The 20,849-nt window shown below is 52.8% G+C and overlaps 1 protein-coding gene across 5 annotated transcripts in view; it reads left to right on the forward strand.

Annotated features, from left to right (window-relative positions):
• The window catches only part of BSN (bassoon presynaptic cytomatrix protein), a 100,325-nt gene that overhangs the window by 61,418 nt on the left and 18,058 nt on the right, over window positions 1–20,849 (forward strand). The window contains exon 1 of one of the 5 annotated variants that reach the window (XR_013928117.1): window positions 258–9,022. The exons of the other annotated variants lie outside the window; for them this stretch is intronic. The gene's annotated coding sequence lies outside the window, so the exon portion shown is untranslated. Of the gene's footprint in view, window positions 1–257; window positions 9,023–20,849 lie in introns of those variants that run through there. 5 annotated transcript variants of the gene reach the window in all.

The raw sequence follows: 20,849 nt of genomic DNA on the forward strand, positions 1-20,849 counted from the left end.
GAGTTACTGTTGTACGTATGAAAGGTTGAAGACAGAAAAAATAGGTGAAGTAGAAGCGCGGAGAGGAAGCAGGATGAGCTAAAGCTTCCATAGCGTTTTATGGATGTCGGAAAGGTTTTTGTAAATGGGTGCTGGAGAGCAAAAAAACCCAGTTCATTCACAGAATTCAGGTGTACCTGGTTCTAGCACAGGATTTTCTAACTCCAGTCTTCAAGTCAGACCCGGCAGCTGTGCTGGTGGGGCAGCCCTGGAGGTTTTTGTAAATGGGTGCTGGAGAGCAAAAAAACCCAGTTCATTCACAGAATTCAGGTGTACCTGGTTCTAGCACAGGATTTTCTAACTCCAGTCTTCAAGTCAGACCCGGCAGCTGTGCTGGTGGGGCAGCCCTGGAGCCCCGTGCCTCGAGGAGCCCCCTGCCTGGCTGCTGCTCTGGGCAGTGTCACTGACGTCCACTGCAGGACCAACCTCGTAGCTCATCAGATGAGCGCCAGCTCGCAGGGAGCTGATGCCCATCTCAGCAGACACCTTGTTCTGGCACACAGCTGGCATGGAGGCAAAGCAAGATGTTCCCGTGGCATCCTCCTAAAGGTGTGCCAGATGCAGCAAAGAGCGGCAGATGGTGGAGGAAAGCAGGGGAGGAAGAGTGTGATGCTACAGGGGAGGCATGGGGGCTCTCAGTGGGATGGGGACAGCCTGGACCCTCATGCTTGCTCCTGCTGCATCTTGTGTTGAATGATCAGTGGCTAAAGAAGCTCAGGAGCTGTTGCCAGCACAGGGGTGGCACCCAACATCAGTAGGTTATTGCCATCTCTGCCCTGGGTGAGGCGGTGGTGGGATTAGAGGGGTCTGGGCTGGTGATGCTTGGCGGCCCCCAGACACACCACATAGGATTACAGACCACGTCTTCTTTAGGGGCAGTGTCACCTGGATCACATCTGTGATGCTCAGCTTGACAGGATGATTTCTTGGGGGCCGGTGGGATGTGGTAGCACTGACCCTTGAACCCCTGCTGCTTGGTGGGGTGTGTGGGCTCCTGTGTCATGAGACCTCTCCCCTGCCCACAGGAGGGGCTGCTGGTGGAGATGGAGAACATCTGCCTGGGGTGGACACTGCTCTTAGGAAGACAAGAAGTCTGTGAAGGGGGTCAGATTGGAGGGGACCTTTGGAGCGGTGTGCTCTGAGCAGCCCTGTGGGGGTGCACGGTCCCCAGGCAGGTACCAGCAGCAGATGGCAAGGCTGGTGAGACCACATAAATCAGTCTTGGTCTGAAGTGCAGTGGGCAGGAGAAATGGCTCTTTTTATTGGAGGTAGTGAGGGGATTTGGCTGTTCAGCCCCTATTTCCACCCCCTGGAAGCAGGCGCAGATTATCGTGATGTGCTTGCAGGCCATTATGCAACCTGGAGCTTGCTTTCTCTTTTTTTTTTTTCTTTTTTCCTTTTTTTTTATAACATGCCGTGTTAGTACTTTATTTGGAAACATGTTGGGACACTTAATCGAGCATTTAATTAGCTTTGTAACACTGGATTTCTGAGTGGGTTGAGGAGGAGGCAGCTTAGGGCTGGGCTGCAGTGGAGATGCTCAGTTTTCCAGCTGTGATGGGAGCATCTCGGGCTGACTTTGCTGGTGTTGATCCACCTTCCAAAGCACCATTGTTTCTCCTAGTGAGCCCAGTGGTGTTTTGCAGTTGTATCCTACGGTCTTTGGCATCTGTAAAGTTCCATGGAACAAAATTAGAGTAGGGAGAGGTGCTGCTGATGGTGAAGTTTGTGGGTGTGCTGGGGAAGCAGCCAGCGGTGAGGCTGATGATGGGATTACCAGCTGCATGTGCATGTGTTGGGGGTGGTTGTTGCCAGCTCAGGTCAGGCTTTCTTGTCTGTTCCCTCCTTTCTGTGTCAAAACTGTTGCTGGTGAAGCCCAAGGGCAGGGCAAGCCCGTGTGGGCAGCACAGCGTCCTGGTGCTGGAGTCACATTGATACCCTGCTGCTGAAGCAAGCCCAAGCCTCCATCAAGCCACGTGCGTGTTAGTGAAGTCTGCATCCTTCTCCGAGGGCCAACAGGACCTAAAAGACAGTTTTATGACATCTACAACTCAACCACCGCAGGGTTTCACCCTGGTTTAATAATGTTTCCCGTACCACGTAGTTCAGCATTCAGTCCTTGCCGTGTGCTGGGATGCCCTATTTTCCTGACTACGTGTGTGAGCCATGTGAGGTGAGGACTGTGAGATCCCATCTCCTGAGAAGTACATTGAGTGTTGGAGAAAACGCCGCTGGGCAAGGGGAGAACATCTATGCAAAGAAACAGCGTTATTAGTGTGGCTGCAAGTGAGCGCTGGGGCGTCAGTCAGCCGGGTGTTCGTTTCCATTCTCTGTTAAATGGCCGCGGGGCTTTGCTGAAGGGACGCAGCCTGATCCCATCGGAGCGCTGGCACTGCCAGGAGGTGCCAGGTGGAGAGCTGAGCCCTCACCATCATCCCTCTCCTTGCGTCTCCCTGCATCGCAGCCTAACCTCTGGCCTCCCATGAAACGGGACCTTTCTCCTCGGTTGAAATTGAAATACAGCCTTGTATAATTAATATTGTCAGGGGAACTGGGGTTCTGCGCTGCGGTGCCCGGGACTGGAGAGAGCTGTGGTGCAGTGTGCCCAGCAGTGATCCTCTCGCTGGGCGGTGCAGGCGGCAGCCAGGAGCATGCAGCGTGAGCCAGGGCACTTCAGCCTTTTATTTATAAAAATAAAACCTCACAGCCTGTTAAAAGAAAATAAGCCAAATGGAGCAGGGGGTGGTGGGGTGGTGGTGTGTGCACCAAGTGGCTGGCTGGTTCCTTGGCCTCCTTGGCAGGCTTACTGGGCTGATGCACTGGGGAAGCTGGGTGGTACCAGCCTGCAGCAAAAGTAAATGCAAAGGTGAGACAGAAAATGAAAGCAGTCTCTTTGAAGCACACCAAGGCTCTGAGCCCATGCAGGTCTCTGATCGGAGATTTTGAGCCACATTTCATTCTTAAATTGTCCGGGCTGATTTTCAGTCTTGGTGGTAGACCTGTTAGCATGGCCTGTGGTCACCTCACAGCCACCTTTTGAATGATTTTTCAGACACAGGGGTCAGGAACTGACTGGAAATGCATGATAAAATGCCTTTTCGGTTGACGTTTGCCACTTAGTTTGAGAGGGAAATGTTTCAGAGGGACAGTTTGGTTTCTGGAGGTGTGAGATCCTTGCAGAAGCGGGGTGCCCAGGTGCTGGCTGGCAAAAGCCCAGACATGAGAAACTGTTTTATTTTTATTATTTATTTATACTTATCTTCTGCTCTCCCAAAGAAGATTCTTGGGATGGCTTCTGGGGACCCCCATCCTGGTGTGTGGAGGAGTTGGGTACCAAACCTTTACAGGCACTTTGACCCCTCCAGGGGCTTCATCTGCCTTTTCATCTGCTTAAAGGCCTTTGCACACCTACTGTCGTTGTGTCCAGGTTCCTTGATCTTGTGGATCCTGGCTTCCTCCGCACGTGTTTCATTCACAGAGCAGAAGAGGGAAAGACACGTCCCTCCATTCTGCACTTTTTTTCTTTTCTCAGATTTCAGCGAACCTGTTCAGTGCAGAACATCATCTCTGCCCCTACCATGTAAACTGAAACAGCTTCATTTTCCTACGTATCTCTTTTTTTTCTTTTTTTTCCACCTATAAAATGTGCCTAGCAGCAGCTGCTCTGTTGGGCAGCCTGAAAGCCATGCTGCAGCATCCTCGGTGCTGATACGGGATTTCGTATAAAGCCCGATACTTCCAGAGTCTCATCTTTCACGTAAGGTTGTAAACCAGCTCCTCTCCAATAATCAGAAGTGTGGGAGGGATTAGCTAGGAGGTGCAGTTATTAACGTAAGTGATTGTAATTACAAGCCCAGGCATTAACATAGATGCTCGTGCTTGATCCTGCAATAATTGCGCTCTTTTCCGTCTTTGATTTTTATCCCGTTTCTGCTCCAGTGAGTGGGTGGAAAGGCTTGTCCAGTGCTTGAGCTGCTGCGCATTGAAGTGCTTGGTGACTTGCAGGCCAGTGCCTGTGTTTGGGGCCAGGGGCGTCTGCATCTCCCCTCTTGCCTCTGGCTTTGCTACCTGTTATTTCTGGCACTGCGAGGTCTGACCCCCAAAGTGGTGGTGACAGCTCTACTGCAGTGTTTGGGCAAGGGGGTTTCACGTGGCCCCACTGTCCGTCCTGCAGCGCACGGCCATGCCTGAGCTCGGGGAGCCCTGCCAGGAGCGGGGCTCAGCATCGAGCCGCATCGCTGGTGCCTGCAGCAGCCTCCTGGGCACGGCTGCTCCGGGGCAATGGGCACATCCCACCTCCCCCAAGGCCAAAATGTGGCTCTGCAGGGACAGGCGGCCACCTCTCCTGCCCCTGCTCTGGCCTCAGCCATAACTAAATGAGGTTAACCCGGGTGTGTTGGAGCAGGATCTGATCGCGTAGGCAATACTTAGAAGCCCTGCAGGACAAAACACTCCATCAAATGTGTGATCATTCCCTGAGAAAAAGGGGAGGTTTTAGGTAAGGTCCCTTGAGAAGCTCACAAAGCAGAGGAGGGGGCCGGGGGCCGGGCTGGGGAGGGGCTCTGGTGTCTCTGGAGGCTCACCTGCTTTCTGAGGATATCGATTCCTCTAATACAAACTGTATTTCTCTCGAAAAAGTTTTCCTATTGTGCAAACGCCAGCACTAAATAGCAGAAAATAACCACCCTGGGGACAGCTTCTGCCATCCTGTTTGGCTCCTTTCAGGCTTGCTAGCTATATAATGTACTAGCTATATAATGTGCTAGCTATATAATGTGCTAGCTATATAATGTGCTAGCATAGGTACATTTGGGTGACATCCTCCTTCGGTGTTTGGTGCATCGCACACTGTTGGTGAAACAGCAGATTTCAAGGTTTTATTGCATCCAAATTTATCTGTAGTTATTTAGTAATCTGCTGGAATAATTTTTCTGGAGTTCCGTGATTTCACCCCAACATCCTTTTCTCTCTAATTCAGCTAGATCTGGCTGTAGCTGGGAAACACCTCCATTTCCCAGCATGGGTGTGGGGGGGAATACCAGCACCTTTCCCTGTCCTGTGCCCCCTGCGCATCTGCTCAGGGCTGGTCACCTCCAGCATTGGGGTGATGCCTGCAAGCGCCATCGGCGTGGCTGCTCTGCCACCCAAGTAATTCTAATTTTAAATCCCCCAAATTTTAAAGGTGATCCCGGCCAGGCGTAAAAAACTGGATAAGAAATGGGACACAAAATGAAAGTTTAAAGAGTGTAGCCGTGGCTTTGCCATACCCTCAGGAGATGGCTTCACTCCTGTGAACAGGAGCTGATGTACCCGCACTCTCAGGAAAGGATGTCCAAAATTATTTATCATTTTTTACTTTGCCAAGAGTTTCTAAATATGTGGCTTGAAATGTCACCTGGAGAGGTGAGATCTTCTAGAAAGTATGCAAAATGAGCCATTATAAGTAAGCAACCCATTAAAGGCAACGCTATCACCTTCCCTCTGTATCAAAAAGTCCTCTTTTTGGGTAGGTAAAAGGTTATTTGCAAACTGGGTGGTGGTTGTTTTGTATTCCTGGTGTGATCCAAAGTCACCTGCTCTTTCTGGTGCAGTCACAGCCAAACACAGGTGCTCTTCCCACCTGCCTGCAGTGGGGAGCTGAAATTCCTGGCCAGGGCGATGCCGGGGAGCCAAGAACTAAGTATGCCCCTGCCCGTGCTTTGGGCACCCAGGGGAGTAACAGCTTGCAAAGCTCAGCCTAAGGAGCCTCCTGCACTGGCAGAAGGGAATATGAAACTTACTGTGGAAAATTGTCTTAACTACTTTGTGTGGCAGAAATGTGTGGCTGGGGGGGGGGGCAGGCAGAGGTGTAGCCCAGCACTTCACTCACCGCCCAGAAGAAAAGCTTTTCCCTTCTGAGGCTGTTCCTAGAGCTGATATTAAAAGCTGTTTAGGAGCTCCTGGAAACCATTCCCTGACAAAGCAAATCATTTCAGCTAATTAAGAACCCGATGCAAAACCCCCAGGTAATACTTTGCAACTTAAACAACTTTCCAGGGCGTTTGGAAGAGAAACGCGTTTAAAGGCGCAGCTGCCGGAGCTGTATTTGCTGTGTTGGAGGACGAGGCGGAGGCAGGGATCCGGGAGGACGCAGCGGTGGTTGTTGTGGGTTCCCCTGCCCAGCCCCGTGGTGTTTTAAACTGCCTGGCACGGTGAAGCTGGGCGAAGGGGACAGCGGGAAGGCTTGGCCATCGTGGCTTTCATCAGGTCCCATGTGGGCAGCATCTGCCTTGCGAAGCCGTTGGCAGCACCCCCGCGAGCACGCTGGCAGCCGTGCTGGTGGGGCACGGTCTGTGGGGTGCGCAGGGGCTGTGCTGCCGCCCCAGCGCTGGGCACAGGGCTGTGCTGGGACGCGTCACAGGGCAGGTGGGGGTTAAACCGTCTTCTCCGACATACCCTGGAGTCCCCGCTCAGGGACCTGCTGCTAGACGGGTCCCTGTGTGCTGTGGTTGTGGTCCTCAGCTCTGCAGGGGCTCAGGAGGAGGAACCAGGGCTCTCTCTCCCCAGAGCTTCCCCTGTGTTTCAGGCAGGGAAGACCCTGGGCAGCAGCCCTGGGAGACGTTCAGGCTCAGCCCCGCAGAACCGCACGGCGGCATCAGGGAAGGGAGCAATCCTGGTTCCCCCAGCCCCGTGGGCAGGAGGCGGTGGAGCTGGGGCACCTTCTCACTGGGGCTGAAAGACTGTGAGGGCTCTGCCTCCCTTTGCTGAGGATTATTTTAGGTCTGTTTCTGCCTCAGTGAGCCGATGCCAGCTGTCCCTGCCAAGCGATATTTGGGAACCGGGGCAGGCTTCTCCCCCTCTTTGCTCTCCGTGTAGGTCCCCCACCAGCAAACCGTTGAGCTCCCTCAAAGCTCATCCTGGATATGACCATCAAAATGCACCAAACCCCCTCAGCAGAGCACGGGGCTTTATTTCAAAAGCCTTTGCTTCTGCTTTGCCTCCTCAGCTTCCCACTTCCATCTGCTCTACCTGCTAAAATAAGGCAGCGTGCTGCAGATGAGGGGCGCCGTGTGGGGACCCCACACTGCCCTGCCCGGGCTGACCCAGTGCCAGCTCAGCACCCAGGGACCCTCCACTGGGCATCTTCTGCTGTGGGCTGGGGGAAGCTGCTGCCGCTGCGGGTAGGGGTTGTCCCCTCTGGTTTCACCATGCGGATGGGGAGAAGGGTACCCAAGGGTACCTTTGCAAAGGTCTGGGCTTCTCATCCTGAAGGTGCTCATCTCACACCCGGGGCAGATGATGACTTGCTGAGACCAGCTGCCCAAATTTTAAACAGTTAAGTGAAATTAACCCTCTGTTAAGAGACCTTAAGTCTGTGGAGGGCAGCCCGAGTCATTCATGCCTCTCTTTGCCCCTTGGTGTCCTCTCCCATGCTCTCCTTGTGGAGGAGTCACCGTAGGAGCACAGACATAGGACCACCTTCACTGCCCTCTTCCTTGGCATGACGAAGTCTTGCAGGTAGATTTTCTGGGACCCTTTGCACCCAACAAAGCGAATGTCCGGGGCAAGGTGGGACAGGAGCCGCTCGGTGCCCCACAGCAGAAGTGGCCACGGCAGAGCAAGGTCCTGCATCAACTTTAACGTTCCTCATGACACAAACCCAAGATGAAAGGTGAGGCTGGGAAGTGGAGAGGAGATGTTTTGCACAGTTAGCCTCAAGACCTCATTGCCCTGGGTTCCTTGAAGCAAACAGTACAACAAAACACTGGAACCCGGAGGAAGGATCTGGGGGAAATGGAGACACCTTTGTCAGTGGCGTGAGGGATTTTTTGATTTAGAAATCTGCTTTGCGATCTTCAGATGGTATCTCTGAATGCTTTGTGTTTTCCCGTGCCATGACTAGAAGCTTTTGGCTATTGTTTGTGCTGGGACTGGGAGATAACTAGCAGGCAGTCTCTGTTCTCCGACACGTGGTTTTATTTATTTTGGGGGGATAGGATATTTTAAATTGTTTGGAGCACAAAGAGCACCTGGCTCCCAAGCCTGTTGAAGCAGGAAAGCATTGATTTCAGTGGGGTTCGCTTGACTTGGAGAACAAATATTCCAAAAAATCCACGCCTAGTTTAGACAAGAAATGAAGTATTGGTTGTGAACCCCTGAAAGTGTGAATGTGGGTGTAAGGATAGGACCTGCGCTGTGGGTTTGCCTGTGGCTCTGCAGGTCTGGGCTCCGTCCTAGCCAGGGCTGCATCCAGACTCTGGAACTGGACCACCTGGGATGAGCGCGTGGCCGAGTGCCAGCCCAGCACTCCTTGGCGTTCGCAGGCTGAGGCAAGGGGGCTGCAGCGGCAGATCCCACTAGTTGCCAGGATCGAGCATCCAAACTGCACCTAAAGGGATCGCTGTCTGCAAAGGAGCTGTGAAATTCCCAGCTTTACATAATTTCCTGATTTACTTGGAGCCTTTAAGTATGACCAACAGTCATCTGTTTGCTGAGAGCAAATAGGACATCGGGGAAAGAGCAAACTAGAGCTAGGCAGCAGTATTTTTAACAGATCTGGGTTTTTCTTAAGGCTGGAAATCAGATGAGTGTTGCCAGCCTTCAGAGGAGCAGGTTTCTGCAGTGCCCTGAACTACTCTTAAAGTAGAGCTTCTTAAATTACTTAAAGGGTTTATATGAGGTGGTTCCTCCTGTGGCTTCAGGGAGCTGACAGGTCCCACACGCATCTGTCTGTCTTTGCAAAAAGGGCGGCTGGGGAAGGAAATGCCTTCACAAATGCATTTTAAACTGCATAGACGTTCATGTGACTTTTTTAAAAAAAATTTGAAAGCAACCATTTTATGTGGACTTCACCATTTCATTTTGTTTTGGCTTCTTAGCTTCATTCTTGCTGCCTTTACTCTTGAGACGGAAAATCTCGGCTCTTCCACCCCAGCGCCTGTAGCCAATCCCTACCTCCTGGCCGCAGAGAGACCTGGCACCACTGGTGGGAACATCCATCCAGGTCAGGGTCACCATCAAATCACCACGTGGCAGCTGGGGGGCTATCAGCTATTTTAAAAATAAGTTTACGTCAAAATAAGGGGGTTTTGAAAATCAGCTGAAGTTTTAAAATAAGTCTTGAAGATGATGGAAATTATATTGGCCCCACCAAGGCGCGGACCCGCTCTGTAGGCAGCTCGTGGGTTCCCCAGGTGTGCTCTTACGGCTCAGATTCTGGGCGTTTTGGTGGGGTCAGGAGTCATGCAAGATGAGCAGAGCTGGTGGGGACGGGGAGATGCTTTCCTGACAAGGAGGGCTGGGAGCTGGACCCCAGTGGGTGGAAAGTGCTGGCCGTGCTGCTCCAGCTGTGCCGTGGGCAGCAAGGGAGGGGATGGCAGAGGGCGTGCAAGGCACGAGCGTGGGAAGATGCTGCTGTGTATAATTTGAGCATTGAAATGGCTCATCTGTCTCTGTTGTAGTAACCCATGTTTCTAGAACATTTCCCAGCCTTTTACTGTAATAGTTTATTGACCTGCACAGAAACATGAAAGATTATGAGAGTTAATTTTTCAAGCTTATCATTTGATTTATTCCATAAAGGTAGTTCATTTAATTAAAATATTTCTGCTGCTGAAATCAGGACTCACAATTTGGAAGCCTGGAGCGGGGTATGTGGTTTTTTTTGAAGCAGCAGTCATTTAATGGGGTCAAACAGCATTGCCCACAGAAACCGGAGCGTCCGGTTCTCTCGGGATACACATATTTCGGGGCAGAAATCCTGGAGGGAGTCATAGCAATAGAAACAGAACAGGATGGAGAAAGAGAGGAAGGCAAAGAGCTGAAATCAGGGGCGTCACAGGTGACCCCCGAGATGTCTGCCTGTGTCTGCGCAGCGCTGGCTGCTCTCCACCCAAAGGTGAAGCCCTGGCCTTTGGTGCCTTATTTTCCAAGCACTAAACAGCCAGGAGAGCCTGGAGGTGACCTGCTGCTCTCTGGCAGGGCCTGGGAGAGCTGAGGATGACTATTAGCAGATGTCGCCTCCAGTGGTGCATCTACCAAACATGCAAGGACCGTGGGAAGGTGGATTTGGCAGGTCTCAGCGGCAGAGCCCTGAGTGCCCTCAGCCACCTCCACATGGGGTTTTTGGTCTCTGCCGACGTAGGGTTGTCTCCTGGGAAAATATTATAATTGTTTTTTAAGTTTTGAAAACATTATATGACTGTACAGGTACCACAGAACATCAGTTTGTGATGTCCTCAGCTTCCAAGCCATGAGACCGATGGCTCCCAACATGCTTTGAAAATGATCCATCGTGAGCGTGAAATAGATTCAAACCCCACGTGCTGCTGCTAGACTGGTTTGGGGGTGAGGGGACTGAGGACTGAACAGCTTGTAATGGGAAGGAAGCTGAAGCTTCTGAAGATGCAGATTTTCTTCTGGTTTGGAAGTGAGTGCCTGCTGCCTGATAGACACTTGGGGCTCTTTGCAATTTAAAAAAGTGCAATCAGACAGCTTGAATCTGCTTTTATCAGATGCAGAAAATTACTAGTTGGATGGCTGGATATTTTAGTCAACACTAGTGCCTACGAAAAACCAAGGTTTTGACTAAATAAGACTTCTCTGATAAACTTAGCTTTTCTTGGATTTTCTTCCATTCTGTTGGAAAAACGAATAGAATATTATATTTGTTTTCTGCAGAGTTTGGCCAGGTTTCTCTTTGCAAGCATTATCTTCTACACACTTGAAATCTTGCGCATACAGGCTCAAATGGTGCCTGGAGGGATACACTTACCGTATAAAACTTATGTGTGAGATGGCAGCATGGCCACAACACCTTGCACCTACACTATGCCAGTGCACCGAAGGGAGTTAGAGCCCCTGGTGACCAGGTGCGGGCTCTGCTGGACCCGATGTACATCTCCCGGGCATTATTGCAGGATTATTATCATGCAGCCGGTGTTCGGAGATCCTCCTGCTGCTGTTAACCTTGGCTGAGAAATACATCCCGATAATGGGGACTGCTAAAGATAAGGCTGGCTGGCAGGCTGATAAATCTTGTTAAGCAGTACTACATCACGGAGTAAATTACAATGCATGGCTGGATCGATTCAAACAAAAATGAACAATGTATTACTTCTTTATCGGTAGGGGGAAAATAGCCTCTTGCCTCTGTGCTGGTGGGTTTTATGCTGGATGCGGAGCTGTGCGGTGATGTTAGCGGCAGGGCTGGCGGAGCAGCTGCAGCTTCTCAGCGGGTGCATCCCTGGCAGTGCCGGAGCAGGAACCCGGCAGGGTCCTCCGTGGCGGGGGGGGTGGTACACAGGGAGCAACTGGTCTGTGTGTGGGCGAGAGGGGACGGCGAGCCAGGACACAGTGGAGGACAAGAGCCGCGTCCCTCTCTTCTACGTGATTAAATGATGGTCATCGCAGTCTGGTCTGTAACAACTGATTCAGACAGCTTTATAAACGTCATGTTGGAGCAAAATAGGAAAATCGGAGCTTGTCTTCCTTGGGACAGCCATAGCTAATCTTTGAAAACCAGACCAAACCCTCTGCAGCTTTAATACCGTTGGCTGGATTTTATTGCGAACAGAAAATCTTCTTAATTCTTCATCCATTTGGATCCAGTCTCTTGGAACTGAGCTGGTAGTTAATTTAGCTCTTTCTTTGAGATAAAACAGGGAGAAATAGTAAGGCTCAGTGAAAAGGAAAACGAAAAGCGCTTTCAGCGTCTGAGACTTGCTTTCCTCTTCCTCCTATTTTTCTTATTCTTTGTGATTTTCCTTTTTTATTAAATGTGCAGCACTGCGCTCATGCGTTTCCTCCCACAATGGCACCTTCAGGTCCCCAGCCTGGATGTCTTGTTTTTCCCACTTCTTTGGAAAAATGCTCCATCCTGAGTCTGTCCCAGGCAGGGGCAGCTTTGCCTCCACCTGCTCGCTGCAGAAGGGGACATCGGGCAATGCATTGTCAAGGTAGCAGAAGATGCATGGTGGCAGCCAATGGCCGGGGAAAAAAGGGAGCACATCCAGATTGGAAATAACAGTGGAAATAAAGATCAGAGCTGCTGCCCAGCGGTGGCAACCATGTGAAATCAAGGGTGTATTTTATCTGAACCGAAGTGTTGAGGGATCACCTGGTGCAGAAGGAAGTGGGTGAACTTGTTGGGTTGGAGTGAGGATGGGCATTTCTCGTGGTAATTTCTGGCCCCAAAACTAATCTTCTCTTCTCCAAATAGTAATGCAGAGGATGTCCCATGTCCCAGCTGAGGGTGGCTGGCCTCCGTGTCTCACCGCCTAGCTATCTCAAGGCAAACCTGCTTGCATGCATCTCCACCACTATTGCCATGCTGGGAGCTGGCGTCTCTGCTTCCCATTCCTGATGGCAACTGGCTTATTGCTGGATGTCTGTGTTATTGCAGAGGCCTGGCAGTGGCACTGATGCTCAGCAGGACATTCCCAGGGCGATGGATGCTCATGCACAGCCCTAGGAATTGGTCCCGTAGCTTCTAGACAAGACAAAAGCATCAAAGTGCTCTCCTCAATATCCTACTGATTTTTTAAATTTTTTTAAAAAATCTAATGAACTGGAAGGAAATATGTTGAGTGGGGAGGATGTCTATATATATTCTGAAAAAGCGCTGGTTTCCAAATTTTGGACAGCTGTGTACCCTTTTTTAGCAGCCCCTTCACACAGCCCACACAGCACCCAGGCTCTCACAATCGGGCTCGTTTGGAAATATGCTTCCTTGATTGCAAAATAGTTTAAATCCTTTGACTTAGAAACATTCTTGCCGTTCAAAAAGATATTTTTTTTAAGCACCAAAAATACAGAAGGTGCTTCCTGCTGCAGCAGCTGCCTTAATTTTGGAGGTGGTTGAAGATGGGCAGGGGGCAGGGGTGGGTTGGGGGAGCCTGGCTCATGGCTACGGCTGCATAAGGATGCGGGTGTTGAGATGCTCCGAAGCTGGGCTCTGCGGGGAGCTGCTGGCCATGGGTGCTTCAGGTGGATGCCAGAGCAGGGAGGGGGAGTTATTCTGGGGTCCTAGCCGAACAATCCAAACAGGTTTTCCAGCTGGCCCCTTGACACTCAGTCAGTCAAGGTGAGCTTGTTTCCCAGCTCCATGGAAAAAACGTCGAAATAACCACATCAAAAATTAGTCTAAGCTTGACTCTGACACCGCAATTCCTAATAACATGGAAGAGTTGGTGGCGTTTTCCCCTAGCCTCTATCAAGCCCGCTTTGGGAAGGACCCTGGCTGGGAGCCCTGGGACAGCTCAGCAGCGAGCAGAGCAGCATGTGCCCATGTCCATGGGTCAGCGCCCCAAAAAGCCCGTTGGTTTTCTGCAGATCACCACTTCTGCAGCAGGAGGGGCTGCCTGCAGTGGCGGTGCCCAGACCCAGGGCTACAGTCGCTGAGGTTTGTAGCTGGGTGAGAAGCCACAGGTAGTCCAGGCTGGTCGTGCTGGTAGAAACCACATTTGCAGTTCTCCTACGGCCACGGAGGCTTGCGCCGCTGTCCTGCCGCTGCGGCACCATTCACCAGCCCAGCCATCGGCTGCTGCAGTGGCATAAGCTGGACTTGGCAGAGGCACAGCTATTCCTCGAAGGCGAGCGGAGGGGAGTGTTGCTATTACGCATCAGTCAAAGACTTTCAGCTGGAATAATCCTCCGCTGGCTATGGAGTGTATCGAACCGCAGGGTGGGAGTCTGGGAGCGCCTCAGGGGCTGTCTCTCGGGCCCTCAGGCTCCGCCATGGCGGGCTGGTGCATCCCTGGAGCATCCCTGCTGCGGGCAGGAGCAGGGAAGGAAAACACTCCCCAGCATGAGGCATGTGCAGGGGCAAGGAGAAGGGAGAGCCAAGGGAGGAGGATGCTCCTCGGTGCTACAGGAGCAGGACTGTTGTGGCCACTTCAGCACCTGGTTGTCCAGCTCCTGTCTCCGCTCTGCCTTCCCTCCCTGTGGCACCCAGTGAAGGGGATGGGTGGCAGGACAGGCACCGCTGCTCCTGCTCCAGGCCCCTGCTGGGCAGGGTGGGTGAGGGGGGGAGCACTGGTGCGAGACACCGCGTCTCCCCTGCGGCTGCTGTAGCCGGGGCTGGGAGCTGCCGCTGCCCGCGTCCTTCCCTTCCCTCCTGCGGCAGCTGATGGCAGCCCCAGCACTCAGCCGTCATGTGCAGCTTCTCCCATGTTCTCTCTCTCTCTCTCTTTTTTCCAACTGGGAGAGGTCCCAGCACAGAGGAGGAAGAGGGATGGAGTGGAGCAGATGGGAGGCAGAAAACGAGCCCTGCGATGCAGAGCTCATCCCAGCGAGTTCATTACCCTGCACTGCTTTTAATCACATTATTGCAGTGTGAAGGCCACCGATACATCACACACATCTGAAAGAGAGCTGGGGAGGGACTGTTGGCTCCATCAGCCTGACAGAGGCCACGGGAACAGATAAGAATAGGCTGATGCTGGAAAACACATCACTGGGTTGCTTAGTCAAATGCTATATTTAGCACGGGATTGAAATAACTGTGGTGGTTTTCAGCTGGGCTAATCTGTGAACCCTGCACTAATACTTGCCCAGCTGATGGTAATGAAGTCAATTAGTGTGGAGCAGTTGGCAGCCAAGGAAACTCGGCTAAGGGAGGTGTGTGTGGTCCCTTGCTGCCTTTCCCTGCGGATGGTCCTAGGAGCCCGCGGCTTTACGCTGAGCAAGTGGATCTTCGCTGCTCTGCCTGCAACAGCCTCCTGCTGGGCAGCGGGAAGGATGCACAGTGACTCCCTGGGGAGCCTGCCAGCCCCCCTCGCTCCCCCAGCCAGGCAGGCATCGGTGCGTGGCCAGCTGGGCTCCAGAAACATGACCTGCTCCGCTGAACAGCATTTGAGAGTTGCATTTAGTGCTTCTTTTTTATTTACTGATTTTATATATATCTATATATATATATATATACACACACACATACACACATGCATAAACTTTAGAAGCAATACGCGTATGCTGGCATTAAAGCAGTTAGCAAGCACAGGTTCAGGCAGCTCTGCATCTAGCTTGAGTGGGGTTTTGAGGGTGTTTTCAAGGGGAAAAAAGGCACCATCAGGGCAACAGCACACCCTGTGCTTTCTGCCCTGTCCTGGAGTTGGCCGTTCCACAGCGGTGTGTGAACGTGCATCTGTGCACTGCTGGCCATGCACAGCCAGCTCTGCCTGTCCCCCTGGCTCCCCAGGACTGCCCCTGCCTGCCCACTGCTTCTGGTCCCCCTTGATCTCGGTCCCCTCCTGGTGCTGGGGCCACCCGAATCCTCCCCAGTGTCTTCCCACCGCAGGTGCAGCTCTGACAGCATCTCCTGCATTTGCTCCATCTCGCCTCTTGATCTGTGGTGCTTCCGCCCTCACAGCGCATTCCTCGTTTCAAATCCCATCACTGCCTCAGCCTCCTAGGAGAGATAAGGGCTGGGGCAGAGCTAAAACCAGGCCTGTGGTTTATTTGCTGATGGCACAGGAGGTTAAAAATGCCCTTTGTGAGCATACTGTGGTCGGGACTGTGATGTGCATCCTCCCCTCCACAGGTGAGCATCCCAGGGAGGCGCCAGTTGGCTTGGTTTGGCACGCTCCCCCTCACCTCCTAAAACTGCAGCAGCTCGGCCAAAGGGGTTTGGCAGAGGTCTGTGGTGCCTCCAGCCATGGTGGGGGGTGATTTGGAGGGGCTCGGGAGAGTTCAGAATGGGCTGAAACCAAGGGGAGCAAGCATCAGCCGGCACTTGGGCAGCAGCATCCAAAAGGAATGAGCACCAGGGTTTGCCTGGGGAGGCTGCTGGCAGAGAGCATCTTTGCCAGAGGAAGGAAAGGGCACAGGAGTGCTTAAAGGATGGAGAGCCTGCCAGCCAGACCCCAGGCGCTGCCTGAGGTGGGTCTGAAACAGCCCTGGCATCCAATGATCAAGCATGACTCAGTCCCTTTCCCTTAAAACTGTGCTAAAAACTATCCACAGTATGGACAGAGCTGAGGTGTTCTTAGCACAAGGATGCTGAGCACTTGGGAGGTGGGATCATACAGTGAGATGCCCCCATTTCTGCTGCAGGAGGGTGCGTAGAAGGTGTCTGTATGTCAAGAGCCCTCCTAAACGGGAGGTTTCCTGCAAGCAGGGCTGAGAGGAGTGCTTGAGAAATGATTTTATGAGGTTCTTGTTGTTAATTTGGATCTTGATTCAGATACCAGAAGTGTTTTCCATATTTTCCATGCACCCATCTGTCACAGTGATGAGCCCTGCACAGTACTTGTCAGCAAATAAATGAAATACTCTGGTGAGACTCACCGCATTTAATGCTGGGAGATGAGATCTGGCTTGCGAGATACTTATACCTCATGCTGCTTATCTTATTTTGTACAGATTTTTGTTCTGGTATTTTAATAGATATCGTTTTGATTGTGTAAAATAATACTGTAGAACATAAATAACCAGACAGAGTCCTAGGGATGATATGGTGGGGAGCAGTTTGCGCTGGGACAAAGACCATGGCTATGCATCTCCCGGCAGCCGGAGAGGTTACAGTGAGGGTCTCAGGGGTGACGGGGACAGTGGAACTGGCAGCCAGAAGCTAACTGGGGAAGCTGGGAAGCTTCCAGGGAAACCTGGGAAGCCTCTGGCTCCGCCGGCTCCCACTGAGGCTCTCAGACCTCTGAGCTGCTGAATAGGGGGTTCATGTGCAACCGTGATGCTGAAGCTTGCTGGCTCCATCATTAAAAAAAAAAACACAAACCAAACAAAAAAAGCAGCAGCGCTGGGGAATTCAGCATTTAATTAACTTGCCAAGTGGTAACATTGACCAAAATTACACAGGAAGACTTCTATTTTAGTTAATTACAATTTTGTTGTTGCCCATTAGTAAATTAAAACAATTGCAGGGTAAAACCTGGTGCATGTTGGCAAGCACGGCTGTGGCCACCTGCCAGTGAATGCCAGAGGTTGGAGGGGAGTCGAGCACCCCCCACACACACATAGACCCCTGATGTGCAGCGACCCCGCACCCCGGCTGTGTGTTGCCCTGGGGCGCTGCAGCAGCATCCCCGGGGGCTCCCGTGGGAGCAGGGCTGCTGCCAGTCCTCCCCAGCCCCCGGGCAGCCACTGGCATTTCAATCGGGGCCCCTCCGGCGGAGCTGTGGGAATTGTGGCTGCAGCCTGCGTTTCCCAGTGCCGCTTGTGGGGTACGCAATGAAAACCCAGGACCGTTGTTGCCTCTGGGATGTGATGCCTTGAAGGAAGCCGCCCGCGCTCCGTCTCCGGCGGGGGCTGCCCTGGGCCAGGGGCTCTGTCCTGCCCCTAATGCCAGCAGGAGCACTGTTTCTCTGGAAACCTGCTTTCCCCCTAACTCCTCTGCAAATCCGGTGGTTTGGGAGTGAGGAAAGCTGGGAGCCAAGGGGTCAGGGCAGTGACCCTCCCGGGGTGTAAGCTGGTAACCTGGCTGGGCTGGGCAGCCCCCCCGGCACCCTCACCCCCCTGCCTGCCTGTCTGGCCAGTTTCCAGCATGCCCTGCTGTGCCAGTGCCTCTTCATTTAAGATGGTATATCAGGCGTGCTTTGGTTTCATCCCTCTCTTTAATTATTGACGCTTTCCTCTGCCTGGAGCCCGCTCTGCATCCCAGCGGTGTTGCCCGTGTGCTGTCTGTCTTCCTCGTGTGCCGCAGTCTCCATCGGCCCCAGGTCACCATCACTTGTGCTCCATGTGGTTAAACCCCCATGCCCACTGCCACAGCGCATCCTAAGGCAGCAGACCTCATGCTCAGCAAACCCCCATCCCCATCCCAGTCAGGTCCAAGGTTTCCAGCATCTTTAAGCACAGAGACAGACAGATGCCACCGTGCCTTTGCTGTAAGCTCCTTACCCGCTTACCGCCCCGGTGAGAGGCACCCTGACTTCCTGGGCATCCAACAGTTTGGACATGCAAAGCACTAAATACAGCCTAATTATTATTATCTTCATGGGATCTGGTTAATCTCGGTGGGGATTTACAAGCTGTTAGCAAATCAGCCAGTCGCCGAATGTTTGCATTTTTCTCAGGGGCAGCCTAATCCTGTTGTTGGCCGTGTTAGCTGGGAAATGCCCATGGCCAAGTTACACGTGTGGGGGAGCTGCTCCAGCGCGGATACCTCTGAGAGGGAGCAGAGATGCTGCGGGATAGCCAAACACTGAGCTGATAACCCTGCGGGGCCATGGGAGGGGATGGGTCATTTGTCACTGGCAGAGTGTGGGGTGCTGGCACGGGGCTGTGGGATGCCTCAGATGCAGCATCTTCACTGAGCCCCTTGGGTTTTAGCATCCAGCAGCGTGACGGGTGGTAGAGCTGGGTGTTGATAGGGCTGCAGAGGTCTGCTAAAGATGGTGATGAGCTCGGAGAGGTTGGCCAGCGATGTTCCCGCTGGGCACAGGCAGCTTTGCTTGCCTCCATCTTCCCACAGCTGCCACGGGCAGGATTTCTTGCCCCCCGCTGTGTGCGCGTAGGAGCTGGGCAGCTTGCAACTCCTGCTGCTGGCGGTATTCACTGCAGCAAGTGCCAGGATGTGATGGCAAACGCTGCGCTGGCTGCTGCAGCACGCTCTGTACTCACAGCGTACACACAGCTCCACGCAGCGCTGGCTGCTGACGGGGCTGGGGGCTCTCCCATGGCTCAGGAAAATTCAGTTATCCCTTTGCTTGTTTTCTGCCATCCAGGGCTGTAACCACATAGTGATTTTCCACAGGGTTTCAGACTAAAGCTCAGGGTGCTGGGATGTGAGAAGGGTCTCCCCGGCCTGGGAGACCCCAGAGGTGCCAAAAGACAAGGCAGGAAGAGAAAATGCAAACTCACTATATGCCAGTCTCTCATCTTGGGCATTTCCCAGGGCTTGGCCAGCACGTCTCATGGCTGGCGAAGACTAAGGGCCAGCTCCACCCGCGAGCTTCCCTACTTTCTGCCTTCCCTCTGTCCCCATGCCTTTCTGCCTGCTGTGAAAAGCAAGGGGCATTTCAGAGTGAAGCTCCACAATCTTTTTGGCAGGGCTGTTTTTACTGGAGATCGTTCCCTTATCCGTTTCCCGGTGTGGTCCCATGAAGAGTTGAGCTGCCACATCTGCGAGACCAGGATGGCAGGTTGAGCTGCTCAAAGTGGGGCAGCTGCCAAGGGGGATGGCCGCGGAGCCACAGGTGGGAGGAACCTGAGAGAGAATGCTTAGACCAATCTGTGGAGCTATCAGATCCCCATGGCACAAATCAGTCCTGTGCTCAGCTGGTCCTGGAGGACCCCTAAGCCTCATCCTGATGAGATGACACCAGCAGGTCCTCTCTGCTGATGCCTGCCTTGCACTGTGGTGGTGACCCTTGCCAGCATGGACTCAGGGAGGTGCTGGTGGAACAGTGTGGGGTCTCCAGTCCAGCCTCCCATGCAGAGCAGGGCGGCCACCAACACAGGGGACTTTGTCTAGCAAAGTTTTGAACCCCCTCCAAGGATGGAGACCCCACAGTGACTGCCCCAGGCTGCACCACTGCCTCGGCAAAGGGACTGTTCCTAGTGTCCACCCTGAGCCTCTACTCCTGCAAAGCACATACATCTGTACCCAGGCACACCTAGACAAAAGGAGCATGCTGATGTAGGAGGCTACATCTCCTGGAGGGTGTCCTGCCATGGTGGTTGTCCCAGCAGGGCACTGGCCAGAACATGTGTGCCTCCTGCCTCTCCACAGCTGTGCACAAGAGCCATCTCCTTGGATGGGACCAGACTAGCACTCAGTGTCTGCAGCTGGCACTTGGTGGCCAACGTTGGTCATCCTTAGCTTGAATTTTGTCCTGGAGGGGCAAAATCAGCTGTGCACATCTCCTCGTCCAGACCTTCCCAGCCACCACGGTCTGGCAGGGTGGGACAGCATGAGCATGGGCAATGCCCCATTCAGGGAGCGTGTTAAGGGCTTGGGTGGGGCAGGCTGGGTACTTCAAGGTGGGCTGATCTTCTCTGGTTCCTGCAGGACCAAGCTGGGAGCTGGCACGATGGTGTCGCAGAGAGTGACGGGCAGGAGCTGAGCTGAGCTCTGCCCCTGCACAGCCAGCCTGTCCCCTCTGCATCACACCTCCCCCGCGCTCCTAGTATCAGGGAGGGAGCTCTGGTGAAGTGAAATGGGATTCCTGAAAGAGAAATGAAAAGGCCACGTATTTCCATGAGGCAGGGATTCAGTTTGTGTCACGCAATCACATTTCCTTCTGCAGTCTGAAATAATTACACAGCGGAGCAGGGCGAGGAGGTCTGATTCAGAGGTATAGGGATGAGAGCGAGTTCTGAAATAAAAGAAGGCAAATGCAATCATTAAGATACAATAGGTTGCACTTGCCTCTTAATTAGACTTTCTCTTTGATTAAGGAGTAATTAAAAATTACCATGCTGAAAGGGTTATTTTTTCGTGGCCCTCCAAAGCCCCAAGGTATTCTTAAGATGTTTGTGTGAAGAGCAGGGGCTGCTGCGGGGCAGTGGGGCTGGGAGGGAGGGTGTTGCACAGCTGCCCCTTCTCCACAGAAGAAGCTCTCCTGCCTCTGCTCCCGGAGAGTGGGAGCTGGATGGCTGCTTCTGGGCCAGATTGCTGTGTGAGTGAAGAAGTGTCCGTGGGGAAGCCCACCACCGCTGCCTGCTACTGGCCACCACCAGCTGCAAAGCGTCTCCAGCATCTTGTCAAAATGTGGGGACTCCTGGGTGTGGGATGCAGGTGTTAAGCCCGTCATGCTGCTGCCATCCCTTAGGTATGGTTTTTAGGGTCGTAGAATAGAATCATAGAATCATTTAGATTGGAAAAGACCCTTAAGACCGTCTAGTCCAACTGTTAACCCAGCATTGCCAAGTCCACT

Source organism: Falco punctatus, assembly GCF_963210335.1.
Source record: "Falco punctatus genome assembly, chromosome: 4".
NCBI lineage: Eukaryota > Metazoa > Chordata > Aves > Falconiformes > Falconidae > Falco > Falco punctatus.